Raw genomic sequence first — 11,025 nt, forward strand, 5'->3', positions numbered from 1 at the left:
ACCTGAAAAATTCCATTTTTTACCAGATAGTTCCTATAAGTAACTTCCAGCTCTGTAGTTCTATAATTTTGACAATTTCATTCAAGTAAATATCATCTGTTAAGAACAGACAACCAGCTAATAGGCCTGAACCAGGCTAAGGTGGTGCGTTACAAACAGGGATGGAATCAAGGGAGAATAAGAATAATTTTCCAGTGAATAATTTTCACTGGGCAAGTTAGTGGATTTTTAACTGATTCCCTTTCCATTATTGACTGTTTTGTATTCTCTCTGACTGTAGCCAGAATTGGGAAATCACTAGCATCCCAAGTTCATGTCAGAGCAGGTCACAGGCTATGGAGACCCATGCTAATTCTTCAGACTATGAGAGGCCATCTCATAAATATCTATTTCAGTGTTCTAAAATGATTAAATGACATCACGATGACCTAGTTTAAGGAAAATGTTACATGAGGGCCCTAAATGGCACCCTGGTGGTCTGAAAGAGTTAATGCAGTTTCCTTAAGTGGCCAATTCAGTGTTAGTTTGCAATGAACAGAGCAGGGAATGTGTCCCAATAATTCACTGATAGCTTCATCTAATATAAGTATATTAAGTTGAGAGAAGTCATTTGAAGGAGTCTATAATAGAGCAGGTGGCAATTCTGATTAATACAACAGCTCTTCTAAGGAAGGAAAAATGGAACCTATGGAAATTCAATAGCCCTATGGAGAAACATTGAAATAATGCTCCTCTTAGAGAATATCTCAAGAGATCATGATGCATCACTATATATTGTCTTTTTCCAAATTACAGCTGAGCTTTATGTATAACATACTGTGAGATCAAATAATACATTATACTTGTGTTTTGATAGCAGAGACTGTAAAACTAAGAGAATGTTTTTTCTAATTTTTCAATGTCTTCAATACCATAGAACTATACATCCGAATAGCAGATAGAAATTAGAAACTAAGCTCTTCTTGTATTACATGAATGTTCTTACTACAAAAGTTATAAAAATGTGACCATTTTCTTTGAGGTTTCATATTATTAAATCAAATCCTACAGTCAAGTTGGGCATAGAAAAAGGTGAGAAAATATGGAGAGAAAGAGCAGATAAGCTGAAGAGAGATAGCTTTTAGCATACAAGTAATATACACATTTTGGCCTTCAAAAATATTTCGGTTAAATGAATCAGTTGACACATAGAAACGTGAACCGGAAAGAACTAATCACTAATCTTTTTATTCACATTAAAATTACCACATGTATGAGCATATATAAAAATATGTATGTAAATCCCAGAAACAGTGCTAGTATAAGCATATTTAAATATATATGAGAAATTTGTTATGTGAACAGTGAGACCTTTCAAATCTATGAGCACGACAAGGATTTTGGAAGTTAGTATAAAGTAATTATGAAGAGAACAGATTCTAAGGTCATACCTCTTGGTTCTAATTTTAGCTCTTCTGCTTAATAGCTGTATTACCTTGAACAAATCACTTAACTGTTCTTCACCTTCTTTATCTGAATGTTGGAGAGGATAACACTACCTACCTTCTTGGGTTGTAAGAATTAACAGAGATAATAAATGCAAAGCATTTGGCAGAGTTTCTGGCTCATGGTAAACCACTGTGAATACTAGTCCTTATTATTCAGTAAATGGTGAACCACTTAGAAACAACAGGGAGTTCCCTTGTCATATCTATGAAAAATAAAATCAGATGGATTAAAGTGTTACATTTTAAAAGGATAACTATAAAAGTAGAAAAGACAATACATCTGAATATTGATGATAATCTTGCATTAAAGGAAAGCAGGAAGTAAAGCCATAGACCTCTAGAAGACTGCTTAACTTTCAAACTTCTAAGGAAAAAAATATTTGTAAAGATAAAAGACCCACAGCAGAATAGAAAAATATTTACAGTGTATAATACAAAGAGTTATGATAATTCATATGGAGATCTCACTATCATTTTTCTATAAAATGATATATCAAATAGGTATTAAACATAAACAGATGGTATATCTTGCAACTTCACTGCTCTTTCTAGCCTCAGAGATTTCTCAAACTCTTAGTAACTTTTTCCCACACGAAAGAAGCAATTTAAATGGTATTTCAGCAGGAAGATCTTTTCTGATCAGTCTAAATGAGATCTCCCTAAATTTCTTTCTCCAGGCATCATTTATTCCTTTCTATGATAGCTCTTGTTGGTTTTCATCACATATTTATGTGTGTTGATTTTTTCCCCTTTTCTCTCACTAGGCAATAAACTCATGGGGATGAGCCATAGAGTATTTGCCAGTCCATAATCAGCCCCTGACAGCATATAGCAGGCATTTGAAGTAATGAAAATGAATATCATAAAGGGTCTTGTATACCATGTTAAGGCATTTAGCCTTTATAGCTAAGATAGTCATAGAAGAATTTTAAGCAAGATAAATCCTTCTTGGGCTTCAGTGGAGGGTGGGTGGGGAATGAACTGGAAGGGAACATGACTGGAAGCCAGGTGGTGGATTAGAAAAGGAATTGAAACAATCCAAGAAATTATGAAGCTCTAAACTAAAGAAGTTTAATGGAAATACAGAGAAGAGAAATGGTTCCAAAGATATTTAAAATTAGACTATTTTAACTAAAGCAGAGTACAGATAGGGAAATAATGAGAATGAATTTTGATTCTGGACTTTAGGCCAGATTGTAAACCTATAATCCTATAACAAGACATTTGTAATTCTTTAAACATTAAAAAGTCAATGTCAGATTTTGGAAATGGAGTTTTGTTTGTTTTTCTTTTTGTTTGTTTGTATGAATGTTTAAATCATTTTAATTGGCAGCACTAAGTTATTGGGACATATGGAATAGACTTCTGGGACCATGCAGAAGTTGAATATTTAGTTTTATGAATCAATACTCCCCAACTCAGCCATAAATCTTTAGGTCCAAGGTCATCTCAGTGATGAACTGGTAATTGTCATCAAATGGACTTCCTTTATAATTATCATCATACTGCCACCACAATCAGTGATAATGGCAGCAGTGACAACAACATGAACAAATATTTATTGAGCAATTACTCCGTATAAGGCTCTGCAGAGTGTTCCTGAGTACAGAGAAATCTGACATACTCCCTGACATTAAAGAGGGTAGAATATATGCATGAAAATACACTAACTGTGTAGAGTAGCATGTGATAAAATGTTATAGGAAAGTAATTGCTGCTGGAGTTCAAATAAGAGAGTTGAGCGTAGCTGAAAAGTCTTTAGGAAAAGCTACATGGAGGAGGTGAGACTTGAATAGGCCTTCGAGGAAGGACCAAATTAAGATAGATATAGAGGAAGGGCAGCTACTCAGACAGCATCGTAAGAGCAGAAGTGGAGGTGGAGTTCCCACATCTGTTTTAAGGACAAGCAGACAAGTGGACAAATGCTTTGACTAAAGCATCAAGTTTATAAAGAGCAGTAAAGGAAGTGTTCAGAGAATTGGATGGAAACAGATTGTTAGGTGTCTTTGATGTCAAACTAATGATGGTTTATTTTGAATAGACTTATGATCACTTATTTCAAGGAAAGTGTAGAATCACTTGCAAATTTTGAGCAAAGTATCTACTTGTGGAAAGTTGTTTTTTAGAGTTTTTAGAGGATGAATCTAATGAGCATGTTCTGGTTTCATCTTAGAGATGAAAATTCACATTGATAAGACCAGTTACTATGGCAATATTTTAGGGAAAAAAAGAGAACCTTATGTGAGAAAGGAGGAGGATATAACATGAGATTTTTTTCTTACTTTTTATTATGAAAAACTGAAAAAAAAGTAGATGGAATAATGAACCCCCATATATTCACCACCCCGCGTCAAAAATGACCAATTCATGATTGATCTTATTTTATCTCTATTCCTACTTATCTCTTTACCTCTAGGTTTTTTGAAGTCAATCATCAATACCTTTAACTTATATATATTGGAGTATGAATCTCTAAAAGGTAAGGACTTATTAGTGAACATAGCCATAATACCATTATGATACCCAAATAATTAATAATTTCTTCATAATCCCAAATATGCACTCAGTTGTCAAGTTTCTCTAATTTTTATGTTTTTTATAATTCATTTCTTTGAATCAGTATCCAAATAAGGTCCATTTAGTATAATTAGTTAATGATGTTTCTTAAATATTTGTTATAGGAACAATTATTAATGGGTTTCTTTCTTTATTTTAAAAAGAATTATTATAAACTCATGTTAAAATATATTTGATGCATTTCGGTCTATTGCAGTTATCCTTCCAGTGTTCAGATTGTCCCATCTTTGCCTGATTGATAACCTCTTTTTTTTTTTTTTAAGATTTTTATTTATTTATTTGACAGAGAGAGATTACAAGTAGGCAGAGAGGCAGGCAGAGAGAGAGAGGAGGAAGCAGGCTCCCTGCCGAGCAGAAAGCCCGATGCGGGACTCGATCCCAGGACCCTGAGATCATGACCTGAGCCGAAGGCAGCGGCTTAACCCACTGAGCCACCCAGGCGCCCCAGATTGATAGCCTCTTTGAATTGACTTCTGCAGTTTTTTGATACAGCCTTGGTGGGCTTTGAGAGCTTTCTGACTCCCTTACATAATGATGCCCCAGGATCCTCTTTTAAATTTTCTATCCAACACTCAGAATTACCCATTCTCCAAGAAGACTTTATTACTTGTGTTGTGGAATGGTAGTTAAAGACCACAAATAGGGGACACCTGGGTGGTTCAGTCAGCTGGATATCTGCCATCAGCTCAGGTCATGATCTCAGAGTCCTGGGATCGAGTTCTGCATTAGGCTCCCTGCTCAGCCAGGGGTCTGCTTCTCCTTCTTCCCCCTCTCACCTCCCCTCCCCCTGCTCATGCTCTCTCTCTCTCTCACCTAAATGAATAAAATCTTTAAAAATTTATGACTTTGTGTTATTTATATTTACTGTGAGTTCTAATTCAAATTCAGGTATACATGGTTATTACCTAACCTTATTGATTTGTCCTGTTTATGTCATGCCAGCACTCCTGGTTTTCCATGATAATCATATGAAACCTCATTTGCTTTCTCCTTCAGTACAAAGACAACAGTCCTATAGTAATAATACAACACTGCTTCCTATAATATAAATCCTCATGATGTATAGTTAATTATTTTTTCAAGCTTTATTTTTTTGCACATCAGAATATATTCATCTAAGGATATACAGTCAAATTGTATTTTAAAGTCAACTGTAAATGCTTTTTGCTTTTGTATTAGGTCACTTGTTTCTCCATGCATGAATTCCATACTGTTTTAACTGCAGAAGCTTTATAATATGTACCAATAACATCTAGGGATAGGTTATTCTCATTCTTCTCTTTTTCAGAGTTATCTTTTATTTTAGGGTTACTGCTACCTTTTTATGTTTTATTTTTCCAACTGAACTCTCTTTAGCCTTAAGGAAAATAAAACCCTAATGACATTTTATTGTGTTGACATATTTATGTTGTTAAGTCTTCCCATCAAATAACAGTATGTTTTTTCATTCATTTACTTCTCCTTTTGTGTCTTTCAGGATTATTTTGGAATCTTCTGGATATGAGAGATAGTAAAAAGGTGAAACAATAGGACTGGAACATAAGGGGAGAAATAGAGAAAACCATGGTTTCCATACTCTTTGGAGAATAATTCATTTGTTGGTTTGTTTGTATAAGGCTCTTTGAAGAGATCAACAAAGGGAATAATGGTGAGTTTTCATTTAGTACCAGATCTGACTTCTGTCTAAGCCTTACTGGCAATTAAATATATCAATCAAATTTATATAAAAACAAATATCATTGAAATAAATTAGAAGTAATTGCTGAGAGAGTAAATCACATGAGATAGTTATTCACTCTATTTGGTCACATGATATGAAAAAATTGTTCCTCTTAAAACTGTGTAGTTCCATGCAAAATTGTAGAGATTTTCCTCCACCGCCTTTTCACATGCTTCTCATACTGTAGCACCTTCTAACCCTACAGCCATCGCCCTATTCTGGATTCAAATGTCTATATTATGCTGTAGTCCTTCACACAGCGCCTAGATCAGAAATGAGGGACCCTGCCTCTGTCACCCACCTGTATCTACTATCTACCAAATCCTGTTGAATGTATCTCCTAAAAAAAAGAGCCAAACAAACAGATTGAGTCTACATCCTAAAAAACTCTTGAGAAACCATTTACTCCTCTCCATTATCATTGCCTAAGTCATTGCTTTACCCAGAACATCATTTTCTCACCAATTATAGTGAGATCAACTACTCATTACTCATCTTGCTTCATTTATCCTCTTGTTTCCTTTCTTATGTGACTCCATGTGGCAATATTTATCCTATTTATATCTTCAAACCATTTTCTGTATTGTTATCTGAGTCATCTTTTAAAATACAAGTTAAATACTTCTATGACCCCTATTGTTTTTTCAATTTAAATTCAATTAATTAACATATAGTGTATTATTAGTTTCAGAGGTAGAGTTCAGTGATTCATCAGTTCTATATAAATGCAGTGCTCATTACATCTCTTGCCCTCCTTAATGCCCATTACCCTGTTGCCTACCTCCCAATCTCCTCCAGCAACCCTCAGTTTGTTTCCTGTGGTTAAGAGTCTCTTATGGTTTGCCTCCTATCTGATTACATCTTTTTTTATTTTTCCCTCCCTTCTTCTATGTTCCTCTGTTTTGTTTCTTAAATTCCAAACGGGAGTGAAATCATATGATAATTCTTTCTCTGATCAACTTGTTTCACTTAGCATAATACCTTCTAGTTGCATCAACTATGACCCCCACTGTTTCCTAGTGGATAGTCTAGAAAATATCAAGGGGTCCCATGACAAATACTGCATATTATATTCTTAAGATAATCACGGGGTAAAATTGGCTATAAGAGCCCTTTGTAGCAGAGAAACCCGTTTAAATGTGATCGGTTTTATGGCCTGGATTCATGTGATTATAGGCTATTTTAAATACACCTGTCAATTTTTTTGTCAATCAGTTTTTCTGAAGACATACTTCAGGATATACTGACATAAAGAATAAAGTTCTAACTTCCTTGTTATGAATAACTTTAGTATTGCTGTGACCGCATCTTCCATGGTTCCTTCATATTCCTAATACTCCACCAAGGGTATAGCTTTGTACAACAACAGTGCACAGTTCATACTCATGGGCACTGTCGACAGTTCTGAACTTGCTATCCTAATCAGTCTCTCTGTCTTTTAGTGTATGCAGTACCATTTTTCCATTATTTATTTTGATCCCATCATCAGCCTAATAAATTCCCACTTGTCCTTCAAGAGCCAGTTTAGATGTTAACTTCCTCAGTACCAGTTTGAATATCATCTACACAGAGACAGAACAGAAGAGGTATGATGACTCAAAGAATATATGTAAAGTGAGACAAAAGCCAAAAACATACCTTCAGCAATTTCAGCAATGCCTACATTTAGGAAGTCCCCCTTCTTCAGGAAGAAGCCCCATGAAGGAGACTGAAAAGGAATTTTTAGAGCTATAGGATGAAAAGCAGTGGGAATTTTGTCACAGAGTCCAGCTAAAGTGAAAAAAATCTTAATAGAAAGGCGAAAATACTATAGGTTATAAATTGGAGAAAGAAGAAAACCGAAAACACACAGAATCTTATTGATAATCTTAATGAAACAGTTTGAGGAGAGCTATTGAATACTACTAGATAACTATGGTCCTTCCTTTATCCACTACCCTCATATTTCAAGAATACACAGAGGACCTGAGACTCCATTCATCACCTTAGAGAAAACACACACACACACACACACACACACACACACACCCTTATAAAGAAAACCAGATAATTGGATTGGATTGACAATTTGGAATGAAGTTTAAGAAAAGAAAGTAAATCATCCTGGAGTAGAGGTCATTGAGGAGGCATGGCAAATGAGAAGGAAACTTTTAGTAAAGGGACTTTTCTCCTGATTCTCCCTGAAGGAGATGGAGACCCTGCTGAAGGGAAAAAGTAGAGAAATTTTGTTTACCATTCTTTGTATTTGATGTGCATTTGGTTGTCTAATAGGAACAAATTTTCCACAATTTCAAAAGTTAAGGGGTTAACAAATGAGTTGCCAAAAGGAAAAAGATAGTGCTATAGCTTGAAAAGAAAGAATTGAGGAAAAGATTTTGCTAGCCTGAAGGAAGGAGAAAGGAGAAAGGAACATGCTAAACAGGCAATAGAGAGGAAAGAATTAATGAAGCAGAGTAATAGAAGAGGGTATATATTTGTATGTATGTGGTGTGTGCATATATGGTGTATGATATGTGGTGTGTGTATGTGTGTGATATGTGGATGAATGAGAGATTAGATCATGGTAATATAATATTTTTATTTCACATTCATTTCTTTGAACAATAACTCAGGTTTATAAACTATTAATATTTGATATCCCATGCACTGATCTAAGAATGTTGCCACCTTCTCACTATAATGTGATATGGATTCCATTTGTCTTCTATTTCTACAAATATTTTTTAAAAAAGAACCTTACTCTATTGCCCTGTGGATGTTTGAAGAGAAAACTTTTTTAGGATTAAACAGGAAGAGAAAAAGAAACGTGTTTTTTTTTTCAATCTTACATATAGAAAACTCATATTAAAAGTCTCCCTGGACATAGAACTGACTATATATGCTTTTGACTGTTCTTTTTTATTTTCAGTGTACTGGTAACATGCAATACATTTTAGAGGTTAGACCACTTAGGGAATACATATGGAACCTCTGAGCAAAATAATATGCTAGATATTTCTGTACTGTTTTCATAATTAAATGTTATTGAAGTCAGTCCTTAAGGAGGGGAAGAGTCACATATTTCTTTTTCATTTTGGAACAATCACAACATTATTTGATCAGTAGAGAATTTTTTCTTTATTTCACAAAATCTTTAAGGAGTGGCATTTCTATATGATCTATGAAATCTTCATTTCATAGATTTTGAATAGAAGTAATAGGAGGCCTCCTTGGTACATTGTCACTCAAGCATTCAGAAGTTTTATCCTGCCTGGAACATTCTTTACACATGATTCTTATTTCTCAGCTTTAAACTACACCTAGGTGGAATCTTTTGTTCTCAGTGCTGCCAAAGCTCCCATCTTCCAGCAGTGACCTCAGTTTAGCACCTGCTTGTAAGATGTGTTTGCACATTGTTGGTACGTTTCAGTGACATGTATGTTCCCATCAAGGAGACTGTCATAGAATTCAGGAGATGTTAACATTTTTCCATCTGTGTGTGAAAGTGACGTTTCCTGTTAATTTTGTTCTTTTGCTGAACTCTCCAAGCAAAAGCCTTCTGTGGGAGGCAGGATGATGTCATTATAGTCATAGCATAAATTTTTCAACCTTTAGAATGAGACATATTGTGGCATATATTTCACTCTTTTAAAAGCAGTGAAATAAAAACTTGGGGGATGATGATATCAATTTTATATTTTCAACTGTGGGGGTTTCCAGAGGCTTGAGAATGACTCCAGGGCTAAAATTTCCTCTGGCACATGGATTTCTTCTGTCGCCTTGAGAGAAGCAAGCCCATCCATGGATGTCTGTGTTTATGAGGCCAACAGACTTGGCTAGTAAATTTCAGAGGTATTGAGACTTTGTGCAGGCAAAATAGTCTAGCAGTAGTGATTTAAAAATAAAAAGAAATCAGACTTCTGATTTCGGTTCTGACATGTGAAAGCTGGGAAGTTGTCACTCCCATTTTTACAACCAAAAAAATGTTGAGCAAGCAAAATCAGTGACTTTTCTTGGACCTATCAGAGGACTGTGGTTGCAGAACAAATGCTGAAATCCAGAAAGAAAGACAAATATGGAGTCACGGTCTCCATCTCCTTTCCTTAAGAAGATAGCTATTAGAGTCATACATTGTTGGGCACTGTTAAATAATAATTTTGTTGAGTTGTTAGAGGCTGGGTCTGGACTAGCTTGAGAGTAAGAGTTTTCTTGGGGCTATAGTCTTTTTTTTTTTTTTCAAGATTTTATTTATTTATTTGACAGAGAGAGAGATCACAAGTAGGCAGAGAGACAGGCAGAGAGAGAGAGAGGAAGAAGCAGGCTCCCCGCTGAGCAGAGAGCCCGATGTGGGGCTCTATCCCAGGACCCTGAGATCATGACCTGAGCCGAAGGCAGAGGCTTTAACCCACTGAGCCACACAGGCGCCTCAGGGCTATAGTCTTAAGAGGTCCCTCACACTTGGGTTCTTCCTTGAAGAGCTAAGAAAGATCCCTTCTTGGCTCTCAGAGGGGAGGTGAAAGGTAGTCATTATGAAATACTCTAAGAATGTTCTCATAACAAGGGCTACTTACTCTTCAGAGGAAAGACATCACCAGAGTCTTAGGTACCTAAGGGAAGGGTATTCTCTCTACTCCAGCTTCCTATAGCTTTCCAGGAATACCTAAGTGGGAATAAATATAAGAACTATAACTTGCAAAGGTTACATCCCAGGTGCACAGGCCCACGAAAAGGCAGAAATTCATTCGTAATAGTGCACAATGCTTCCCCTTCCTAATTCTCTTTTATCACATCAAAATAGCTTAAGTTGCTGAAAGACAGACTTTACCTAAGGAAGAGTTTGTAAAGAAGCCAAAGACAATGAAGGAGGCAAAAACAAGGACATGAAAGGAATTTGAAGCCTCTGGCGCAGCTACAGCAGTCATTAAATACAGCCCTACCCCTAGCCACCTTAACATAAAACCCTACACTAAAGGCCTATTTGCCTCAGTTTCTAGTACCTGGTACATCATGTATGGCTTTCAACAAGAAATTACAAAGCATGCTAAAAGTCGAGGAAAAAATGCAATCTGAAGATAAAGTGAGCATTAGACCAGAATCAGATATAACACAGGTGTTGGAATTATGACACAGAATTTAAAACAATTATGATTGATATATTCAAGGTGCTAATAGAAAAAGTAGCTAGCATATAGGAATGTATGGGTACAGGAAGAAGAAGGGTGGAAATTTTAGGAAAGAATCAAAAGAAAATGATAGAAATCC

This window comes from Neovison vison, chromosome 13, assembly GCF_020171115.1.
Source record: "Neovison vison isolate M4711 chromosome 13, ASM_NN_V1, whole genome shotgun sequence".
Taxonomy (NCBI): domain Eukaryota; kingdom Metazoa; phylum Chordata; class Mammalia; order Carnivora; family Mustelidae; genus Neogale; species Neogale vison.